Below are 25,577 nucleotides of genomic sequence, written 5' to 3' on the forward strand. Positions count from 1 at the left end.
TCGAGGAATTCCAAATTGGAATTGGACAAAAGATTTAATCGCTGGGGACACAGCAATGTCAACAAATCTGATGTTGAGTTGCTCGACAAAATTACTGAAAGAATGAAAGGTCCTTCTTGTGCTCTCTCTGAGGATGATGCCGGTTTAGATGTGGAGGCAAAATGGACACAGGTGGTCCGAAAGAAAAGGCCTAGAAAGAAATATGTGCAGAGCGAGAATAGGCCAGTAACTAGATTGCAGGCATGCCATGGTAAGTGTACTTCTAGTTGTTCTCAATGAATGGTCTTTTTTGGAATATCTGAGGTTGCTAATGATCCCTCCATTACTCGCTTAAAAAAACTCTACAAGTTACATAAATTAGGTGTGGTGGCTGTAGCTGAACCCATGATTGGGGATGATAGACTCTCCTTGATTACTAGGAGACTTAACATGACTAGTTTCCCTATTTATATTAGTAGCAAAATTGTTTTGTTTTGGAATACTTTTTTCTCTATTCAGTTGATAAATGATTGTGACCAGATTTTAACAGTGAGAATTACTACTTCTGTCGATGAGGTTTTTATTCTATCTGTGGTTTATGCCAAATGTGACTGGTTGAAAAGAACAGTTCTCTAGGACAGTATATAGAACTTAGCTTCTTGGATATTGGAACCTTGGCTAATAGCTGGTGATTTTAATGTAGTTACGTGTAGAGCAGAAAAGGTTGAAGGGAGAAGTCCTGATGTTTATGCAATGGAGGATTTTGTAGATGTGATTAATGTTGTGGGTTTGGTGGACTTGGGTTTCTCTGGAAGCAGATTCACATGGTGCAATAATAGGGAATGATTGGACTCTGTTTGGGCTCAACTTGATCGGGTTCTGGTAAACTCTAGCTGGGCTCAATCTTTTCCCTTGAAACCGGTAAATCATCTTAATTGTACTTGTTTAGATCACTGTCCCTTGGTTTTCTCAGTTGAGGAGGAAAGGCAGATAGGTCCTAAGCCGTTCAGATTTTAGTAGATGTGGCTATCTCACCACACTTTTCACAATGTAGTTAGGGACTGCTGGAATGAAAATGTGTATGCTACTCCATTGATGAGTTTATTTCTCAAATTACATAAATTAAGGAGTAAATTCAAACAATGGAACTAGGAGGTTTTTGGGAATATTCATCAGGTGATGAAAGAGACAGAGGATAGAGTTCAAGGTGTAGAGATGAATCATTTACAGGTGCGTTCAGCTGCCAGTCTCACTGAGCTTAGGGAGGAACGGAAGAAACTTCATCAGATTCACAGATTTGCTGGAAATTTTTTGGCGACAAAAATCTAGAATGAAATGGTTAAAAGACTTGACAGGGGCAAAATTTTTTGGCGACAAAAATCTAGAATGAAATGGCGACAAAAATCTAGAATGAGAAGTAGAATTTGCAAAATTTAAAGACTTGACAGGGGATTGGATTACTGACCTGGAGGAAATAAAATTGATGGCAGTAAACTACTTTTGCAATGTTATGTCAGAGGAAGGGGCAGATTGCGATGATGATTTGCTGGAGGTTATTCCGTGTGTGGTAAATCAGGAAAACAATGATGTTTTATTGGCCGTGCCTTCAGAGAATAAAATCCATGAGGTGGTCCACGCCATGGACAAAGATAGTGCTCTAGGTCCGGATGGCTTTACGAGGCATTTCTTTGTCTCATGTTGGGACATCGTTGGTGTTGACGTAGTAGGGGCTATCCAATACTTTTCTAATGGTGGCAAGCTCCTGGTGAGTTACACTTCCTCTTTTATTACTCTCATTACAAAATGAAAAGTGCTAAAAGTTTTATAGATTTTCGCTCCATAAGCCTACGTGATTTTTGGTACAAAATTATTGCCAAGGTGGTTACTAAGAGGCTAGCAAATATTTTACCTAAATTGATTTCACAAGAACATGGTGCTTTTATACAGGGACGAAATATCATGGATAATGTGGTCTTGGTGCAGGAACTGGTTAATGATATTGATAGGAAGGCGGTAGGGGGAATGTTGTGCTGAAACTATACATGGTGAAAGCCTATGATCGGCTGAATTGGTCCTTTCTCTTTGCAGTTTTGAGAATGTTCGGTTTTAGTGAAACATGGATTGGTTTGGTTAAGAAAATGGTTAATAACTGTTGGTTTTCAGTTCTATGGAATGGAGGAGTTGCAGGATACTTTTAGTCCACAAGAGGGTTGTGTCAAGGGGACCCTTTGTCTCCTTATCTGTTTATCATTGCAGAGGAAGTCTTAAGTAGAAATCTATCTAAGTTGGGTGAGGATCACCCTACAAGTGTTTATGCTACTCATAGGGGCTGTCTGGTTATCACTCATAGTCTTTATGCTGATGACATCATTATCTTTACTCAGGGATCCAAGCAAGTGCTAGAGAAAGTCATGAAAGTTTATGAGGGTGGATTTGGCCCTCCAACCACATCATCACACATGGCATTTTGGAACAACTATATGACACATGGACACCACCTAAGCGATGATTTGGATTCCCAGATCGTGGTTCGTCTTCACTCCGACCTAACGACTTCGACCACAACTTAGGCCGGCTAGGAGCACCTCGTCTAGGGCTAATCTGTAGCACCTTGTAACTGGCCGAGGTGACCTCGACGTAAGGAGTGACCTCCCTCGAGGGCTTGCCGACCTGACTGAGGTAAAGGAGGCGACCTGCGAGTTATGCTCGTCGACAAATTCGGTATGCATATCCCGACACTCCCAAGTTTCTCGAAAGTTGGCCCACATACCGAGTGTTCCGGAGGATGGTCAACGTGTGTGGCGGTTACCTCCGGGGATCTCGGACAAGTTAGGCGACCTCCCAGAAATCTTGGATGTGGTGCGTGAAGCCCACGCCAAACAAAGCCTATATAAAGGCACCAACCCCAATGACACAAGAGAGAGGCGAGTAAGCACATTCTAGCTCTCATACTTTCTGATTTTTTAGCTCACGATCTACTACGAGAGTACTAACTTAATCATCGGATTGACCTTGCCGGGTTAGCCACCCCGGGTCCTCTAACATTGATTCTTTGCAGGTTTCTTTGAAGAGCAACCCAACTCGGCCTAGTCAACTTGGCATCCAAGTCCTCATTCAACAAAAATCCTCCACTTCGGCCTGTGAGTCATCAGTCACTAGGAAATAGCCAGACAATAGGAGAGCAGTCAGATTACACACCATTAATCAGCATTCGAGTCAGCAGCCAACCAGGGGCTGCCAAAACTTGCTTCATCAATTGGCATCGTCTGTGGGAAACGCTATAAGAAGCTAAGTTCTCACCTCTAAAAAGCTAAGTCCTTATCTTCCAGAAAGCTAAGATCTCACCTTTTAAAATTTTATGTTCTTACTCTCTAATTTCCATTTTTTACTAACTCAAATGCATTTTAAAGTAGCACCAACATCGAGAACAAATAATCAATTACTAGGGGGCAAGAACATGAGAACCCTCCTCCATGAAAATCAAGAAGCTCGGTGCATTGGAGCAATCAACAGTAGAATGACCTCAATAACCAGTAGTCTGGTGACAAGCACCTCGGAGTAAGGCTGCCCCTGCAGGTCAAGCCATTAACGGTTCCCGCAGAAGTTGATAGCCAACCATTTAAGCAGCTCTGCCAACCTCATTTCAGCCCGGACAAGCCTTGTTAGCCTTCTTCGCGAGGTCTCCACTACAAGTTGAACCCTTCGTGGCTCCTGCGGGAGTTAGCAGCCTACGGACTTTGTAGACGCCCTTGCTAGTCGAGCCTTTCAAGTCTCCCGCGTGAGTTGGCAACCTACAGCTAGTCGAGCTGCTCCTGCAGGTCGAGCTCCCTGTGGCTTCTCGTAGGAGTTGATGACCAGCGTCTCCGAGGGCTGATGCAGTGCAACCGTGGCATCAAATTATCATCTGACGTCGAAAGTAATGACAATACCTGCAAATAGAACAGAAACAAATAACCAGCTTGGGCGAGCCTCAGCAACCTGACCCAGACTACCTCCAGCCCGAACTGCGAAGCCTCACTACGGATCGAGCTTTTATGGCCCCCAGAGAGTTGGAAGCGAGCTGAAAGTGGAACCGCCCTCATAAGTCGAGCCCCTTATGGTTCCCATGAGAGTAGGTGACCCGTAGACAGCAGAGCTGCCCTCTCAGGGTGAGCCTCCCATGACTCCAATAGAAGCAGACAGTCAGCGGTTCTAGAAGCAGTACGCCATGATCTTGCAAGCACCTTCCCAAGGAAACCAATCTCAAGTGATGATGCAGAAGTAGCCACATCTAAGAGTACAATAGAATGACCACCCACTTAAGCAAACTAGTCAAGCCATATGTCGGCTAAATAATATTATGGAAAGTGGACCATGAGTTGCTCCTAGAGTCTAAGGGCTAAGGTGTTGAGCTGATAAAAGACCTCGGCACCACATGAGACCCAGTTGCCTCTTCAACATGGGCAAAATCAAGGATATGGAGAGTGGACTGCGAATCGTTCCCAGAGCCTAAGGTTTAAGGTGTCGAGCTGATGAAAGACCTCGGCACCACATAAGATCCAACAGCCTCTTCGGGATGGGAAAAATCAAGGATAAGGAGAGTGGACTACAAGTTGCTCTCAGAGCCTAAGGGCTAAGATACCGAGCTAATAAAAGACTTCGGCACCACATAAGACCCATTCACCTCTTTTGCTTGAGCGAAATAAAAAGCAGTTCACATTCAACACGAGAAAGAGAACAAGGAAAAGACTAGTTCGCTCTCAACACCATGACGGATGCGAACTTGGTTGATTTCTTCACTTCGGTTTTAGGCTCTGTGTCAAACTCACTAGCATGATGAGCTTCGCTCTTGAGGTACTTAGTCAGATTACAGAACCCCTTGATGGTCACATCCTTAATAAGGTAGACGTCCTTGTGGCACCTGCTCCACCTCTCCTCGAGTAGATGAATTCGCTCTCGTGCCTCGAAAATCAAGACGGCGAGGTCCTACGAAAGGTTGCAAATGCTCAGACTCTTCCGACTTGAGAAGCAAATTGGACCGATACTTGGGACTACGAGCTCATCAAACAATCATTTTGGGCCAAAAGGAACAATCTACTTCCTTCGCCGAGCTGCCCTCAGCTCGGGAGTGGGGGGCAATTGATGAGGGCAGATTTGGCCCTCTAGTCACATCGTGACATGGCATCTTAGAACAGTTGGATGACACTTGGACACAACCTAAGCGATGATTTGGAGTCCTAGATCGCGGTTCATTTTCACTCCGACCTAGCGATTTCGACCACAACTTAGGCCGGCTAGGAGCACCTCGTCTAGGGCTAATCTGTAGCACCACCTAAGCGATGATTTGTGATACATTTAATTTCAATTTCAGCCAATTACATTAAAGACAATAAATAATTTATTTGCTTTTCATTGGTTAATTTACCTTTCACAAGTTGTATGTACTTACCTTCAAAAAACGTAATAATGCCAAAGATATCAGTTATGACATATCACATTGCTTACGCACCATGGATTTTACCAAATATAAATTTGGTATAAGATATAAGCATGTATTTTATGTATTACCACTGTGGACCGATGCTTACAATTATTGTTGACCTTGATAGTTGAACTGGTCAACCTACTACACATAAAAAGGTAGGTCTATTTGCAAGGTGTCAACCAACGCTGATTAGTAAGGTCTCCTGTTTGTCGTAGCATAGACTTGGGATCAAATCCCACCTTCATCTGGGTTGGGGGATAGGCTACCCCTATTGTGTAGCCCTTCAAAAGAAAAAAAAAAAAAAAATTGGAGGTCTCCCATTGTGTAGCCCTTCAAAAGAAATAAAAAAAAATGGTATGTCTTGTTTTACCCCAAACCTAGTAAGTTTGAATAACTAGTTAATTTGGTAAGAAAAATGTTAACCAAAAATATCAAATTAATGAATTATTAAATTGTTGATGGCAGGGACAATGGTGATGTGCGCAACAAAAATGATAATGGAAGCATGTAGGTTCTATTTTCTTTGGTTGTCCCTTAATCCAGTAGGAGACTACCGGCGGCGATTTCACTGTTTCACCGAGTTCCCACATTCAACTTCATGATTCTCATTACAAAGAATATCCTTTAAGAGCTATGATTTATATGGCCTAGTTCCCTCCCACCTTCTGTGTATACAATTAAATTTAACCGTCATGGCTGTTGGATACCAGGTTTTCTCGATATTATAGTTGGTCATTTTGTGAAAAATGAATATGACTTACTGTTCAATGCACAAGATAGACAATAAATAACAGAGCACACTTTACTACGTAATTCACATTACATAAATTTAGTTCAATAAAAATCGAACATTAATCCATTAGGCCATGGAACTTGAATCACAACTATGTGTTCCTCGAACGTAAATGCACCTCTTCACCATCAATTAAACAAACTTTTGGTTTCTTTTGATGCAAACAACCTCATCTCTCCGGTTTCCCTCACTCCAATTCGAACCGAGCTTGTCTTGTCATCCTACTCCAGTGATTGAATGGCACCTCTGGTATTAAGCATGTCGACTAATCCAATAGGAGCAAATTGGATTTTGCTTGATAATAACTTCATCGGAGAAACTGTAAGAAGCTTGAAAGTAAAAGGCACCAATGAAATCTCCATATGGCACCAACTTCTTCGCCGGGAACATATAAACAAGAAACACTTGTACCCCTTCAATGGAAAATCAGGTTCTTTCCGTTTTCCATTCAATATCGTTTGGGTTCATCGTAGCTGACATAACATGCAAAATCTCGGAGGCACAATTGTTTCTTTGAGCTTGACGACACCGACCTCCCGCTAGGTGACATGCCATCAGAATTGGATGGCAATCGCTGTCGGAGCTTGGTGAAACAATGAAATCATTGCCGGTGGTCTCCTGCCAAAAGAAAAGGAAGAAGATATTAATGAAGATGAATAACAGGGTTGAAAGAAAAAGGAGAAGAAGGGATGTTTACCGCCGGTTGACTACATGCCGTTGGAGTTCGGTGAAACAATGAAATCGCCGCCGGTGGTCTGTTGCTAGAAGAAGAGAAAGGAAGATGATATTAACAAAGAGGAATAATATAGGGTTGGAAGGAGAATGAGAAGAAGGGATTCGGCTTATTCTTATTGCCAGTTGGCTCCATGCCGTCAGAGCTTGTTGGAGTTGCTGCCGGTGGTCTCTTGCTCTTGGGCTCGGGCTTGGGTGAAAATGGAAATGGAAATGGGGAAAGGGAAAGGGAATTCAAAGAGTCGGCGTACTATGCACGCATGGGTGCATTGAACGAATGCACCCTCCAATGAGAGATCACAACGTCGGCATCGAACTAGGCATAAAAGGATAAAAAAATACTTCAAAAGTTATAAACATTTTAATTACATGGGGTTTTTCGGTCTTCCTCCCATTTTCGATTCTCCCCCACCAAGCCCTAACCTCGAAGCATCCATCGGCAGGACGTCCGTGAACGTGAAAGCCACGCGGACAACATCAAGGACTACAGCTTTGTTTGCCACCGGATAGCGCATATTGTCTCCGTCAACGGATTGTACGATGATGGATTCAAAACTCTGGTGTTCCTCAATGCAAGAAATTGCGAGGGGTTTTCGATTAATGCCGATATCACTTCTTTATACTATTATTTTTTTGTTGTTAGTGAATGCTTCTAAAATTGGCGGTATCTGAACCCCTTTTTCTCTGAAACGAACAACCACATCCCCAAATCATCAGTACCTTGATAGAAGAACAGTTAACTCTCTATGCCTGGTTTGTTTCACCAAATCAAGATGGGCATTTTTCTGCAAGTTCTAGACTTTGTAACCAGCTATAAATTTAAGAGTAAAAAAAATTAAAGTTTTATGTTTTTACTTGCAACAAATTTGTATCATAAAGTAATAAAGCTTGGTTTGAGGTGGTGTTGAAGTTCTTCCTTGAACTCCTCAAGGATAGCAGATCTTTTTTTGTAATTCTAAGGTTAAGGTAAAATGTTGTATTAGTTTCATAAAAAACTTGTGCAAGCATAACTCAAGTACGATGAACAACCATGCATTAAGAATATAAAAATCATTTTGAAATTTTTACAGTGAGATGAACTCAAATAGCATTCAGTATTGGAATTCTAGTAAGAGAATTGCTTTTACAATTTCATTTTTGTAGTCTAAATTCCAGGTTTTTAGCTCTCAAAGCAGTGTAGTAAATTTCATAAAACTGCATTAAATGGACAAGGAATTCAATTCTTCTGCATTAGACAAAGAGCACCAAAGCAACAGAGAACTGGATCCAGTTCTGTTTGTGGGGTTTCGATAGGTTGCCTTCGATCAGGGTAGCATCGCATCGATTTGGGGATGTGGATGTTTGGTTTAAAGAGGAAGGAGTTTAGGGGTAATGCCAAATTCAGAAGTATTAAAAAGCAAAAAAAAAAAATTAAGTTTGCAGGGGAGGAGGAGGAGAAGAAGAAGAAAAAGAATTCCTCAGGAGAAGATTCGAAGAAGAATATAAAGAAGACAAGTATGCTTATTGCCGGTTGATTTCTTGCTGTCGGTGGATTCCCCTGTTCACAGACGTCGGTTATGCAGTGAAACCGCTGATGGATTGCTTTCTGTGTTAGGGCTCCGAGGAGAAAATGGGAGGAGTAAGAACGAATTCTCACATCCCAATCCTAAATAATTCAAAAGAATCAATGATTTTAAGTTTCTTTTGTCTTTTTCTATCTGGTTCAACCAGATTCATTTAACTATTGTTCAAACGCCTATTAACGTTAGCTTGATTTCGCCCTGAAGACGACGTGGTCGTCTTTCATTGGGGGGGTGCATTCGTCCGGTGCACCCAACAAATGAGAGAAAAAAAAAAGGGTAAATTACAAAGGCTCCCCCTGTACTATGGGTTTTGTGATAAAGACCTCTTCTGCTTTGTTTTGCGATAAAAACCTCCTGTACTATGGGTTTTGTGACAAAGACCTCTTATACTTTGTTTTGCCACAAAAACCCTTCTGTACTATGACCTTGAGACAAAGACCCCCTTGACCATTAAGTTAGATGACGAAATAGTTAAATTACTAATACCTCACTAAACTATTTCTATTTTCTTTTCTTTTGCCATTTTCCTCTTATAACCTATTTAGCCTATTGCTTTCCCTTTCTTCTCTTCTTTTCCCCTCACTCACCATCCTTTCTCATTCTTTCTCTCTCCCAACTCTGCAAAATAAAAGGACCGAGGCAACCCATTTCTCATCTTCCCTATCTTCTCTTCTCCATCTTCAATCTCGTCTCTATAACCGTCACCGACGATGCCACAATCATGGGAAACTGCAATGCTTGATAGTCCATCAACAGATGGCTGCTCAATCTCTATAGCCATAATAATTGGCGTTTGGCAAAGAAAATCTGCTGTATGTAAGGAGAGGAAGCTCCTGTGTATGGAAGAATGAGAGTTCTGCAGAGAAATGCTGGATGAAAAAACCTCGTCTAAGAAGTGGTATTTATAGGCAACCCTGGACTCGAACTGGTATTTGTAGGCTTGTACTGTGTAAGCAAGTGGAGATTTTAATCCCTTCCGACAGCTGGTATCTTCTGTCATTGTTTTTTTTTTTTTTTTTTCTTCTCCATATCTTTTTTTTTATTTTTCAGTCCCCACTATATCTACAATTCTACAATAAATTTCCCCTTTTTCTTCTACCTTTACCGTTCTCTGTTTTCTTTGAATTGCGTAGTTGAGTTCTCCATTTTCTAACTTGTGACTGGTAAAAAAACATCGTGATCAATCGATTTTAAGTAACCTTCTTGAATGGATATGAAAACTATAATCATGCTTCAAAAATTTACAAGTTAGTTCTGATTACCGCACAAATCAATCAACCCCACTTACAGGTTACCCGATAACTTCTCCACTCGCCAACAACGTCACGACAAAAGAAAAGGTCAGGGAACGGCAAATTTCAAATGAGGGGACTTTGTCGCAAAACAAAGTAGGAGGGTCTGTGTTCTTTATAATTTAGCAAAAAAAAAAAAAAGGCTTTTTATTGGTGATTTTGTCTCTTCCCAACGTTGAATAACGGGAGCGTGAATCGAATTTAATTAACAGAATTGTTAGATTTGAAAGGGGCGACGTGCACGCTCCCCGTTCACTGGATTCGAGCTCATTCAGAATAAGCTTATATCCGGCTCAATTGCTGGGACGAGTTCAATCCCTTCGCCATGTCCCTAAGAACAAACTTCTGAATCTTCCCCGTCGAAGTCTTGGGAAGCTCGTCCATGATCACGACAATTTTAGGAGCCATGTAGTGCGGCAACCGAGCCCGACAGTACTCCACAATTTCCTTCTCCGACGGCTTCTGTGTCGACGACTTCTTCAAACTCACGAAAGCGCAAGGAGTCTCACCCCAGAACTCGTCCGGCCGAGCCACCACTGCCGCTTCGTTCACAGCTGGGTTCGTGTACAGAACCGATTCCACCTCCACGCTACTCAAGTTCTCACCGCCGCTTATGATCACGTCCTTCGATCGGTCTTTGATCTGCACGTACCCATCTGGGTACATCACACCCACGTCGCCGGTGAAGAACCAGCCTTTGTCACTTAGGGCGACGGACGTCGCGGCTGGCTCCTTCAAATAACCCAACATAAGACACCCACCACGCAAAACGATCTCACCGATGGACGACCCGTCTCGTCTCACACTCTCTCCCGACTTGGGATCTATTACGTCTATCGCGGTCATCCCAATAGTCCTCACCCCTTGTCTCGCCTTTAACCTCGCCCTCTCAGTTGCCGGGAACCGATTCCACTCGGATTTCCAAGCGCATGAAATAACGATTCCACCTGTCTCGGTCATCCCGAAGCCGTGACTCACTATAAAGCCCAGCGACTCTGTCCTGAGCAGAACGGCGGAAGGGGGCGGCGCTCCAGCCGTTAGAAAATGGACGGGTCGTGGGAGTGGCTGGACGTTAGGTGCGTTGGCTAACATGTTGAGCACAACCGGTGCACCACACATGTGGGTCACCCCATGCTTGTGAATCGCACGGTAGATTGCCGCAGCATCGAACTTACGGAGACAGATGTTGGTCCCACCCACAGCTGCCATGCCCCAAGGGAAGGTCCAGCCATTGGCGTGGAACATTGGTAGGGTCCACAAGTAGATGGGGTGTTTCGGCACAGACCAGTCGATCAAAGAATTAAGGGTGACGATGAAAATTCCCCGGTGGCAGTGGACGACCCCCTTGGGAGCCGAGGTGGTACCAGAGGTATAGTTTAATATCATCGGGGCCCACTCGTTCTCCGGCCGGACCCATTTGAAGCTGGGGTCACCCTTCTTGATCAGGCCTTCGTAAGTCCGGTCGTCGTCAACGGCTACCATTTCGTTTGCTTCCTCTGTGATGAAGAAGAGAAGAGGGCTTTGAGTGGCGGGTGGGAGCAAGGAGATGGCATCGAGGACAAGGGAGCGACAGAGGACGTCGACGAAGACGAGCTTGGACTCGGCGTGACGGAGGAGGATGGAGATGGTCCGAGCATCCAGGCGGGTATTGATGGTGTTGAGGATGGCGCCGGCCATGGGGACGGCGAAGTGGAGCTCGTACATGGCTGGGACATTGGGGGCCACGACAGAGACCACGTCGCCTCTCTTGATGCCGAGAGACGTGAGGGATGAAGCGAGTTGCAGGCACCGGCGATGGGTCTGAGACCAGGTGTAGGAGAGGTCGTTGTAGACAACAGAAACGCAGTCGCCGTAGACGGTAGCTGTTCTTTCGAGAAAGCCTAGCGGGGTTAGCGGAGAGGAATTAGCAGCGCTTGGCTTCAGTAGATCCATCACTCTCCTTTTCTCTCTCTCTCTCTCTCTCTCTCTCTCACTTTTCACTGGATTGTTGACTCGTTGGATTTCAGTTTCAGCCAACGTTGAGAGTATTTATAATGTAAAATGAAAATGTCTGAATGCATGGATCCAAAAATAAAAAACAGAAACTTGTGAACAGCGTTGTCCGGGGAACAAGGTCACTGCCATTTATTAAATTTTGGGTAGACTAAAATATGTATTATTGGTAGTGGACTGGTGGTGGGCTGGGTGTGATGGACCCCAGACCCAATTTTGGCTTTCATTATCATGAGACGATACCAATTGCTAGTTTGCTACCAGTACCAGTGGCTACCTTTTAATCCTTTTTATGACAATAGTTCATGGGCTTGTGAGTTGTATTACATTTATGTCAATCCATGGTTGTCGTGGACTTCATTTGTTGGAGGCACTGAAAAGTTTTGGGTCCGGTTCTGGCACACTTTAGATGAATGATTGCATTTTGGACCCAGGATGTGGGCTTAAGCTTCTGTTCATTCGGAGGCACTGAAAAGTTTTGGGTTGTGAAACGCAACTCGGCCCATAGTGAGGTTGACGTAACAGGTGACGTGTACCCAACTTCTCCATGTGAGGTTGAGGCCGAGGGTGAGGTGGGTCGATTACGTAATGTGTGATGATTCTCGTATATGTATTGTATAGCAGCTGCAACAGCCAAGAGCCAACAGGCAACACTAATCAGTTAATCTCATACAAAGTTTTATTGTTTTATTTATTTATTTATTTGTTTTTATAAATAAATCACCTGCAACGTTGGTAGCAGCTCGTCTGGAGTCATAATTGAATGTGAGATAACGTGTTTAAACATGTTATTGCATGTGTCTTTCGGTTTCGTGTTCATTTTGACTAGTACTTGAGATGCATGTATCAAATATCAAATATAAAGACAACTGAATCTCAACTAACCAATCAACCTAGCTAAAAGCTTAAATTGTTTTGTTAGGTGAATTCTCTAAATAATAGGTTTTTTGTTTTCTACCTAACATGTCCCTTCACATAGCAGTTGATTGGGCTTGAAATGTAAATAAGCACATGAACACACAAGTTTTGTGTTAAAACTTAATTAATTATTGTAGGTGTAACAATGATTAAACACTAGATCAGGTGATTAAATAGACTTTTTTATACTATATCTAAGGAGAATCACACAACCTAAAATGCTTAAGCTGGTAGGGGAATTCAGTAAACAGGTTTTTATTGTCTAACAATAAGGGCATTGGTGATTTGGGTTGCAAATGGAATGGATTGGAGATAAGTAAATCCAAATTTGATTAATTTATTTTTGAATTTGAACTGAATCTTAGTTGTCACATGTACATTGGATTCAAACCGAATTCAGAGGGTAATAGGACATCAAATAGTATTAATGAATTAATTTCAAAATGATGAAAAGATTATATATTATTAATAAAATCTATACTACTTTAAGAAGTATCAATAGGTTCAAGAATATTCATGGAATTTTTAGGACAAAATTTACCCCTCTATATTTAAATTTGTTGATAAAAAATGAGGGCAAATGGGGTAATCTAATATTGCTATTAAATAAGTTGAAATGAGGTAATTTTAAGATATTCAATGCATTCAGTTCTCTCTCATTAAATCCAACGTTTAAGCTATTAATTTGCATTCACCTTCATTGAATCATATATATAAGGCACTTTTGTTTCTTCTCATCATTAAATTCTATAATTAAATCCATACATAATAAATTAATAATTCCAATAACATAAAACTTAAATTTTAATATCTACCTGGAAAAAATAGTGTTTTCATCTAGGTGGTGGTAGGAAATTAAACCATTTTAGGTCAAATGGGCCAATCAATGTCGCCACAATTAAATAGTAAAATTCAAAAATATATAAAATGCAAAAACTATATATAGAAATTAAAAAATCCGAAACATTTTTAGCATCATATATTTGACATGGTAAACAATAATAAGTATGATAAACAATGTTTTAAAAACCGATCCAAAGGCCGACTTGCTTTTGCCTTCAAGTCACAGGTCATCGGTTCAACCGTCAAGGTCAAACGGGTCAAACCACTTTTATATATAAAAATATTAAAAATTACAATTTAGGGCCAAAAAGGGATTTATTTTTTTATGAAAATAGCAATGCAAGACGCCTAAAGCCCTTGGGGCATATAGATCTTGAAAAGTTACCTAAGATAAAAAAGATTACATCAATCGGACATCAGAGTGCAAAGTTATGGCCTCCAAAAATTTGCACATAATTAAATGCGCAACCTGCAACCTAGTGACCAGGTCAAAGGGGTGAATGGTTGAACTACCCGGGTTAGACGCTTTTTGACCAAGTCAATGATTTTTTACTGAAAGGGTGAGCCTCAATAGAATCAGACCCGAAATCAAGGCCGAGTGACGGTTCAAACGATTCAATCGGTTAGGTCAATGGCGGGTTGAAAACATTGATGATAAATAAGAAATATTTTTATTAATGATGGAATGGAATGTAATTTTTCAAACCAATTGGAAATAAAACTATTTTCCTATTCTCTCTTATTAAATCTCATATCTAAGGTATATTCTCTTATTAAATCTTATATTTAAGATATATTTTTCTCATCATTAAATTATACTAATTAAATCCATAATATTAATATAAAAATATAAGAATAAATCTTTTTAAAAATAATTTGAAAATAAAACCATTTTCTTTCCTACCAATAGTGGTGAGTAAGCAATTTACCATTTGGGGTCAAATAGGTTAATATAAGAATAAATATTTTTAAAAATAATTTGAAAATAAAAAGAATTGGACACATTTCTAATATTATATGTTCACTATACTAAACAAAAATAAAAATGAAATGTAAGAAGTATTTTTATTAATGATTAAAATGGAATGCCAAATTTAAAATCAACCTAGAAATGAAATGATGCCATAGTTAAATAATAAAATCTTTAAAAATATAAAATACAAAGAATCACAAAAATTGAAAAAGTAGAGAAAATTTTGGGCACATATCTAATGTTAAATATTGATAAAAAATAAAATATCGGGTACATATTTAATATTATACATTCATTATATTAAACAAAAATAAATATTATACATAAGAAATAATTTTATCAATGAGGGAAATGTAATACAATATTTAATGTCAACCTACAAACCATACTATTTTTCTTTTTGGGTGGTGGGATAATGGTTTAGGTCCAATGATGATATGATAGTTAAATAATATATAAAAATTGGGTTCGACTATGATATCTGAATTTTTTACCAATCAAATGGTATAAAAACGTGGTACCCAATCAGATGTTATTTATCAAAATTCATGAGTGGGTTTTGATTGGTCAAAACTCTTCCGTTACCATGTCTTTCCCGCATCATAGATTTTTATATATTAATTATATCAAACAAAAATTTAGTGTGATAAGTAAAAATTATTTATATAATGCAGATGGAGTATATAATTTAAAACTGATCTAAAAGAAAAAGTATTTTCTTAAATAAATGGTGGGTCAATGATCCAACCTATCAAAGAAACTCATGATGTCATAATTAAAAAATAAATATTTAAAAAAGATAGATAAAACACAAAAAATGAAAAGTATAGAATTTTGTCAAGCACGGGAACACCCATGCCTTGTGTTAAAATTAATTAATTATAATGGTTATAACAAGGATTAAGCACTAGAGCAATTGGTTAAATAGATTTTTATACTATTTCAAGGAGAACCACACAACCTAAAAAGCTTAAGTTGTTAGGGGAATTCATCATTAAACAGGTTTTTATTGTCTAACAATAAGGACATTGATGATCAAGCTTGCAAATAGAATGGTTTGAATATAAGTACATCCAAATTTGATTAATTCATTTTTGAATTTGAACTGAATCTTATTTGTCACATTTATATTGGATTCAAACCTAACTAAGATAGTAATAGGACATTTAATAGTATTAATGAATTAATTTCAAAATGATGAAAAAATTATATATTATTAATAAAATGAAACAAAAGTTACTTTGTTTCTGACTACATTGGATTATTGATCCTTCCTAGCATTTTCTGGTTTGGTAAGAAACCAATATTTTTTTTATTACTTTATTTTGTAAGGTTGAATGTATTAAATTAAACTATTTGAGCTAAAGTTAAAATGGTCATGAGTTCTAGAACAATGTCTATGCACATCTCCTAAGAAATGGAAGTAATGGTGAAGGGAATCCTAAATAGCTAGTTAAAACTAATGTACGAGGAAAGGGCTTGTCTGCCAATTATGAAGGTTAAAAATATAATTTCAACTAATGCTTTTCACCTCATTTAATCCCCTCTCATTAACTCTAGTGTTTAAGGTATTAATCCTCATTTTCTCTTATTAAATCTCATATTTAAGTTAATTTTTCACTAATAAATGCTACTAATTAGATCTATTTCCAATACTTTGAACAATATAAACCCATATATTTTAAAACTTACTCAAAAACAAAAGCATTATTTATAATAAGAAATAAATAGAAAAACATTATTTTTCAATGATCCAAATCAAATTGGCCAACCCATAAAATCATAGTTAGATAATAAAATTTTTAAATAGAAATAAATAAAGAAAAAATAGATAATCTAAAACTAACCAAAAATTTTATTAATCAAATTAAAAAACAAGTGTAATAAACAAGAATTATTTTTATTGATGATGAAAATGAAATACATAAATTAAAACTAACCAAAAATGAAATTATTTTCCTATTTAACGGAGATCAATAGTTCAACTTTTGGGACAAATTTGTCAACATTTAATGTCATAATTAAATAATAAAAATTTGATAAAATATAAAAAACACAAAAATAAAAAATGCATAAATTTTACAAAAAAACATTTGGACACATTTATAATATCATATATTTAACATATTAAACAAAAAATAAGTATAAATAACAACATTATTTTTACACACATAGAAATAAAAATATTATAGAAAAAATTGATCACATCTATAGCTCCATATTTATTTATTTATTCCCAAATTTTACTAATAACTCCATATTTATACTACTATTCAAAATATGAATACAATTTTGTAACTTTCTTTTAACTAAAATACCAATTTTTTTAATTTAATTCTATTTAATTGTGAGGTTTAAAATGTAGTTTGAACTACAATTTTTACCTCATTCAATTCCCCCTCTTTAAATCTTACATTTTTTTGCTAAATAAACAAAAATGTATACACTATGAAGATAAAACATTACAAAAAGAAGAGTCCAACCAAATAGGTAGGCCTACCAATGTTACCCAAAACTTTGTTGCCCAATATGAGGTGCTAATGCATCGGATTCAGATTTTGCAATCTGCATCCGATTAATAGTGAAAAACAAAAAAAAATAAAATAAAAAATAAAAAATAGATGAATTTTATAGAAGATTTTGGATACATTATTCCTATCATTGTTATCATCTAGAATTGCCATGTGCAAAACATGTGCATACTTATTAGTATATTATATGTGTGTAAGTTTGTATATGTATAAATTTTTATTATAAATCCATGAGGGTCAGGTAAAGATGTATTTGTTTAATCAATTTCATTTACTTTGACTCAATTAATGTCACATTTGTCTCGTATATTGTGTTTACATGCTTTAATGGGTAGAGGGGGTATTCAGAAGTTCAACCAAAAAATTCCATCTTAAAAACCCAATAAAATCCTTGAGTAACAAATTAATATAACCAAGCCGCAACATATATTTGGTCCTAATACATTGTTGGTTCACTATAGAAAAAACATTTTTTGGCGACGTTACCTAAACGTCACTGAAAGCCACCAAAACGTTGCATAAAACTTTCGGTGACATATGCACAAACGTCGTAGTCGTATACGTTGCAAAAACTTTCGACGACGTTTACGAAACAATTGGCAATGTTTGACAAATGTCGCTAATTAAAGAATTTTGGCAACGTTTATAAATGTCGTCGAATCTTAGAGGTTTCACGATGTAACATCACCAAATCTGAGAGATTTCACGACGTTTACAAAACGTCATCCAATCTAAGAGTTTTGGTGACGTTTAAGTGATACATTTTATTTAGACTTTTGCTTTTGGCGACGTTTAATTAAACATCGTTAAAAGTTTTATAGATGCTTTAATAAGCATCCATCACCTATTTGTGTAATTTTTCCAATAAGGCATTTATCAACTTATAGTCTCAATAATTCTTTTATCAACCTGTAATTTGAATTCATATTTATACACAATGAAAAAATTAAAAATACTTAAATATTAAACTTTAAATAATCTTTAAGTCCAACAATCTTTTTTACGATAAAATATTTGATAGATGTATGTTCAAAACAAAAAATAAATAAATAAAAGATATATACATCATCTAAAAAGGACTTTCTTCTTCCCTTTCATATTCCCCCTCTCCCTCTCTCGACTTGTTTGACTTGCATGAGATGCTCCTTCCCTTTCCTGATTTGTTTGAAGTGCATGAGATGCTCTTTCCCTCTCTTGACTTATTTCACGTGCATGAGATGCTCCTAATCCAAGTTGTTGGGTGTCTTATAGAAGACAATGAAAATAGAATATTATTTTCATGCCAAAAAATTATAAATGCATGAAAATTAAAAAATAAAGTTGGGATGGCTTACAAGGTTTGCTGGCAAAGCATCATGAGAGGCGTAGAGATTGTTTTCCGATCCATAACTCTACGCAAAATATATATTTTAAAATTCAAACAATAACTTATGATTGTTTCTAAGTGATTAGTCACATAGCCAGTAAAACAATTATCAGATTCAATTAATTTCTGAAAATACCTTGGTTTTCAGAATTTCCAAGGTTTCTAAAACTGCAGCCATCAAACTTCAGTTTGGCAACTCCATGAATCATGAGATGAAGGAAATCAACTCTACATCTGAATACTTCTTCTAGAGGATGTTCTCGGAACATCTTGCTATGCTCTCTTCTCACTGCCTCATACACCTTATCATCATCAATTTGGCAATTAATCCTACTAGACTCTTCCGGCATAAGTCTAGACAATTCTAATTGCCTCAACATTAGAATGGGCCCTGTTCCAATGTGTAGAAATTCATGAAGTTCATGTGTATTCCACCAACATCTCTCATACTTAATGTGGCTGAATTTCTTTCTAGCATTTGCATATGCATGAAATGATTTTGTTTTAAGTGACTTGCTCATCCTAGAGACTATAATATTTCAGCAAAGTGTTTCCATGAAAGTTTTAAGTATTTTGTTGAGGCATTATAATGAGCACTAATGTCCAATTTTATTGACATGGAATTATAATCACATACTCATAGTGTTGTTTGGATTATAATTCCATGTGACCCTTAATTCAACTTTTTTAATTATTTTTAGTATTTTAATTAAGATATATGATTTTGATTTTTAATTAATTTTTTATGTTTTTCATTATTATTCAATATTTTTTTATTGGCATTCCCTACTAGGTCATGATTAGGGGGTGCAATTAGGGTTGTCAATGGGTTGGTTTGGGTCGGGTCTAGTTGGAATCGAAACCGACTCAATAAGAAATTTTAGGACCTAGAACTGAATCCATTTTGACAAGGTTTGTAATTTATAGACCTATAACCGAATTGGCCGGTTCTTGGGACAATTGGGTCCTATATATATATATATATATATATATATATATATATATATATATATATATATATATATATATATATAATAGTGTTATGCAGGGGGAGATGTTCCCAATTCATGGGGGTAGTATATTGTGGGTAGGCATGGGCAGAGCTCTCGTGTGCAGGAGATCCAGAGTCAAATTGAACACTCACCCCTAATTAATGAACAAACTAGTTATTTAATTAATGATTACCAATAAAATAACAATTATAATATAATAGACAACATTATTAATTAATTAAAATAACATTTAACATTTAATTAATAAGTGTTATTGCAGTTGCTTTACCTACTACTTTTCATTTTTCGTTTTTTAACAACCAACCAATCAAATGTAAATGTTTTCCACCTATTTATTTACCTATCATTACTGCAATTAATGTATAAGTATTTTAATTATAATTAATTATAATATGGATATATTTAAATTTTTAATATTCAAAATAATTTTAATTAAAATGAGAGTATACTTAATATTTGAATTTAAATTTCTAATAATAATGAATAAGCAAATCAAAATATTTAATTAATTATTTCAAAACATTAGTTATACTAATAGAACTTAAAAATAATTTGCAAAAATTAAAACTGTCACTTAATATATGAACATATTTCTATATGTATCATCAAATTAACTGTAATTAATTTTACAATTAATTAATTTAAGAAATTAAATAATAATAATAATAATAATAATATTAATAACAATGATATGTGGTGGTAGTAGTAGTAATAATATACTAAAATTACTTAGCATAATAACTAAAAAATTAATACTTTTAACAACGTCTAAAATAAACGTTGTTATATGTTCAAAACTAAACGTCATCAAATGTTGCGTTTCGACGACGTTTAATACAAACGTCACCGAAAGCATATGGCGGGAAGGAGAGGGAATGGCGGGAAAGAGGTTTTTACGATGTTAGTTTAAATGTCAAACATTCAAAGGAAACATCGTGAAATGTAGCTTTTAATTGTTGAAAGTTCGCTTTCTTCGGCGTTTACCATTGGCGTCGTTAAAAGTGGAATTTTTACAATGTTTTGATTAAACGTCGTCAAAACCCTGTTTTTTTGTAGTGGCTCTAGCTGTTTTCATTACATCCCCCTCTAATCCTATTTATCCCAATTTTTATGCATTGTCTTCTGAAATGGTTGAATACGAGTATCCAATTAGGCACTAGTTCCTTAATGGTTCCTTTAAATGTTCCAAAGTATCCAAATCCCATAATAAATTTTATATCAGGTAGAGAAGCTGGGTTAACAAGCTTGTGAAATGCATGTAGGCAAAACAGCTAACAAACAGTCATCCATTAAGGAAAGAGATTGGGGTAAACTTAGCCAAATGCCTTCCATGCCTTGAATACAAGTATCAATAGCTGAAGCTTCTGACAGTTTGTCTCGACAATTAAGGTAGAGATTTCTCCACCTATCAATGTAGTCAATGACGAGTTCATCTTTTCTCTGTTTTATGGTAGTGGGTTCGTACTGTATAAGCGACCTAAGAACTCTCTTTCTAATTGATCACAACTATCGATTGATCCAGAAGGGAGGTCAGTGTACCAGTTAAAAGCATTTCCTCGTAGAAATCATACAAATTGCTTTAAATCAAATCGCCGAAAGTTCCAACATTGTTGCATGTCTCTACAAAGTGTGCAATGTGTTGCCTAGGGTTACCTTTCCCATCAAATTGTTGAAACTTTGGGGTTTGGTACCCTAATGGTATAAGCATATGATCAATGCACTCAATATATGGCTTAGTATACACCGAAGATGATTGTGAGACACCTCCATACTAAGCACATATCATGTCAGTCATCATGTCTTGGAGTTGTTGTACTGAAAGGGATGCAACCGAGGCATGTTGGGCATCCCGTACATTAATACATTCCAACAACTTCTCTCTCGGTGAGGGTTTCCTTGTGCGGTGAACCCCGGTGGGTGTGAAGGCCTCTGACTGGATATCGTTGTTTGCATTTGTTTCATTTGGCTCATGAGAGAATAAATTTGGAGGTCTTTCTCTTTACCGTCTTTGTTAACTTAGCAATGGCTGCAGCCATTTTAACAAGTTGCTCTTCCATTGTAGTAGCTTTCGCCATCATAATGGGTGCTACCGAAGTGTAGGAGTGTGTCTGTATGTAATCGGATCCTCTAGTCTTAGGGGAGTTTGAATGAAAGTCAGACCTTGAGCTGGTACTAGATTTTGCATCCGATACAGGTATTTGTCCAGTTGGATGCTTAATTGGAGTTGTTGAGATCAATTGTATCTCGGAGCTATCCCTTCCTTAGTAGCGTCCTTCATCCTTGGTAGCCTTTAAGGTTCCATTTTGGTGTTTTGGCTTTTTAAAGGGACCCTTAGAGTTGTACATGGAGCAAGAGATGCAAACAATTGTGAATTCTTGGACCTCGTCATGAGATGAGTGGTTGGTTTCTCATACTTAGAAATTGGCAAAGCACTTGAACTTGATGAACTTGTATTATAAGTTGTGTGGCTACCCGACTTGGAGGGGGGCCGGGTTTGGATATGGAGTTCAGATGGAGTCGCCACCTAAATTTTTTGAATTGAGAATTTAGGAAAACCCGGGTTTTTCAATAAAAACATTTTGTTTTTCTTGGTGACTCGTTGCCCAAAGGGGATGAGATTCTTAAGGTTCGGGGACCAAGGTACGGTGTGGAAAGGTGTTAGGCACCCCACATGCGCCCGGTTAAACCGGCCTTTATTTTACCAAAGTTCCAAAGAAGATTTTTCAAATTTTGGGCTTGAAATAAAAAAGATTACCACACACTAATTTTCACAAAAAAACTATCAATTAATGACTAGGCAAAGCAAATAATTGAAGACGAAAAGAAGAAAATCAAGGGTTAAAATCAGCGATTAACAACTAAAAAAAAATAAACTTACATCTAATTGAAACGGAAAGATTAAAAATTAACTCTAAAAAAAAAAAAAACAAAGAGAGCAAGATAATCAAACATTAATATAAAAAGGGACATGAGGCAATTATCAATGTAACTAAAACCTAAAATAGTAAATGAATTAAATGGCCCACTATGCAATAATACTTATGATGATCAAGACACTTAACTAAATGAGAATGCACGTAAGAGAGAAAAAAGAGAACCGAACTAAGATGATGCCAATTAAAAAAAAAAAAAAAGACTAATGCCTAGGTGAGTGGGGTTTTGTTAAATGAGTTGGGTATTAAGGTGGAATTATTGGGCTTCACTAATGTCAAGCAAAGTTAACTAGTAATGATCTTCTTTAAAAAAAGAGCTTAAGTGATTGAGATGCTGAGAAATGAAAACAAAAAGAAATATTGAAAAAATGTCGTAAGAGAAACATTGAGACTAAAAGTATTTAAAGAAAAGGATGGAAATGATGAGACCATGCAATATAAAAAACAAAATAAATTAATCACTAATGATGTGATGAGAAAATCCTATATTGCTTTTAACCTCTATAATGGAGAAAGCTAAGAGAAAGTTAAACTTCAGAAAACTTGAGTATGGAGATCTACTTATAATAAATTAGTTATGACAAATACAGATAAAGCACCTAAAGGAAGTTCTAAAGTAGACAGAAGGAGAGATGATCAAAATCACTGTAATGGAGGTTTCTTAATGCAATTAATGATGAACTAACCTAGAGGGTGCAGACCAAATTAATTGAGTTCAAAGATTGTCATGCTCATAATAATAAAATCTGAAAATTTTCAGCCATAGGTGCAGTGGAAGATTTAATAGACATAGAAACAAAAGACAGAGTTGAATGTTACACGATAAACCATTTCTACTTCGAGGCTTAGCATGAGAATTGAGTAATATGTCATATACTAACTTGTTAACGCATTCCAGAGATGAAGGAGAGGCGCCGAACAGATTTTTCTCACCACAGAATTCTTCTTGTTCCAAGTGGATTCATTGATGATTATCTTTGAATGTGGAATGTTGCCCAATAAATGCGAAATGCTGCTGGAAATCTGCAGATTCTTTACACCATTTCGTAGAATTCAGACAAGTTTCAGCTTCCTCTTCATGAATATGACTACAACCCAGGTAAGTTTCCTTGCTTCAAATTGGATTGGGGCAAGGGCAAGAGTATGAGAATAGCATTCTTCAGGCTTAGGAAGTTTGGGATAGGGAGAGGGAGAGTGAAGACATGTCTTGGACGTGGTGGGGGAGTTTGGGATTGCTTGGGACGTGAAGGGGTATTCTCCATACTAATGAGTATAGGATAATATCTCTGGCTTTCTTGTGTGTTTAGGATGTAAGAAAGGGGTGGTATTTATAGATTATTTGAGAGGGAAATGGAGGATTGAGATTGAAATACTAGAAAGATCATGGCTGAGGTTTAAAGGGTTTTTAGAGGGAGATTGATTGAAGAATGGGCTGTCAAGACAACTTTTGGAGAGATTCTCTCAATCTAAATTAGATATTCCAAGTTTAGGTGATTGGATTGATTGATTGAAGGCTCTAGCTGGTTAAATCTTAACTTTTTAAGATGGTTGTAGAGGTTGAAAGGAAGTTTTGGTCGTGGAACGCCATAGGTTCGAAGTTGTTGTGAAGAGGATTCTAAACAGAAAGCTAAGATTGAATCTAGCTTTGGGTCTCAAGATGGAAGGGCTAATGGTGTCGAAATTGGATGATCTTGGTATCGTTGGACTCAAAATTTCGAGCTCTATCCATTTATAGGGTTGGATTTCAGATTCTCTGGGAGATAGGATTTAGGATCAGAGATTATCCTGATTAGATGATCGGAATCGGTTCCAGCTTCAAGTCTCGAGATGAAGGGGTAAGCGGTGTCGAATTTGGGTGATCTTGGTGTTATCGGACTTGGATTTTTGGGCTCTACGTACCTATGGCATTGGATTTCTGATTTTCTAGGGGATATGATTTAGGACCAGAGATGATCCTGATCGGACGGTTGGAATTGGTTCTGGCTTCGAATCTTGAGATGAAGGGGTAAGCGGTATCGGATTTGGGTGATCTTGGTGTTGTCGGACTTGGATTTTTGGGCTCTATGTACATATGGTGTTGGATTTCTGATTTGATGTGAAATGAGGTTTAGGATCAAAATGACTCTAATCGAACAATCAGAATTGGTTCCAGTTTCGGGTCTTAGGATGATGGGGTAAACGGTGTCAGACTCGGGTGAGCGGAATGGCATTCCCCCATTTAAGGGAATGGCCATTCCCTTCCCCTCAAGTCATTCCCATTATGATTCTGATTCCAATTACGAACCAAACAGACCCTTGGAGGAATCCGTTAGACATGACTCTATCCACAGGGGAGGTCTTAGTCCATTTTGAAAAGAGAGGGGAGGTTTCAATGTTTATGAGAAATGTCAAGAGATACTTAAGTCTTTTACCCAATTTATCATTAATAAAAACATAAAAACCATAAAAAAATCTAGATTATCTTGGGTTACTCCTACCACATTGTATAGTCATATGGTTCATTGTATGGGTGCAATTTGGGCGGATTAGGGTTGGGATTTTGTCAAATTTTGAATCCCCCCTACCCCAAGCCCTGTCCTAAAACAATGTAAAATGTTAATTTGGATCAACCCGACTTGCACCCCTAGTTCATACCAAAAGTTTACTCTTGTCTAAACAACCCAAGAACTCAGAAGAGCCAATTCTAGGATTTGTGAGATATGATTTAACACCCAATCACAAGATCTATTAACATATTGCATAATCATTGCAAACCATCCAAATATATCAAATATAATAAAGAACCACCTCCTTGCTGTTTTATTATACATTTCATTCTTCTAATTAGGGGTGTCAATTGGATTGGATTTGGTCCAAACCGATCTAGTCCAATGTGAATCCATTATAAATGGACCAGGTCCAATCCAATCTAATAAATATTTTGAACGAATTAGGATCAATCAAATTCAATGTCTGGACTGTCCGGTCTGTTAAAATTTGTTTTGATTTAAATTGGTTTCAAGTCAAACCTGGTCCATTGACACTTATGTTCTTATCTTATATCAATGGACTAAATATTGGCTTAATCCAACCCAATCTAGTATAAATTTATTGTAGATGTACCAGGTCCAATCCAATCTAATAAATATTTTGTATTGGATTGGTCCAATCTAATATATCTTGTTGGTCAGCCCAATCTGTCCAAAT

At 37.3% G+C, this 25,577-nt stretch overlaps 1 pseudogene across 1 annotated transcript; it reads right to left on the reverse strand.

Moving 5' to 3' along the window:
• Positions 1 to 9,718: 9,718 nt before the first annotated feature.
• On the reverse strand, positions 9,719 to 12,109 carry LOC104592643 (2-methylpropanoate--CoA ligase CCL4 pseudogene; annotated as a pseudogene). The gene has a single exon (XR_016083843.1). The product of XR_016083843.1 is annotated as a 2-methylpropanoate--CoA ligase CCL4 pseudogene (transcript).
• Positions 12,110 to 25,577: the final 13,468 nt, after the last annotated feature.

Source organism: Nelumbo nucifera, chromosome 3 (genome assembly GCF_055504915.1).
Source record: "Nelumbo nucifera cultivar China Antique chromosome 3, China Antique-T2T, whole genome shotgun sequence".
NCBI classification, from domain to species: Eukaryota; Viridiplantae; Streptophyta; class Magnoliopsida; order Proteales; family Nelumbonaceae; genus Nelumbo; species Nelumbo nucifera.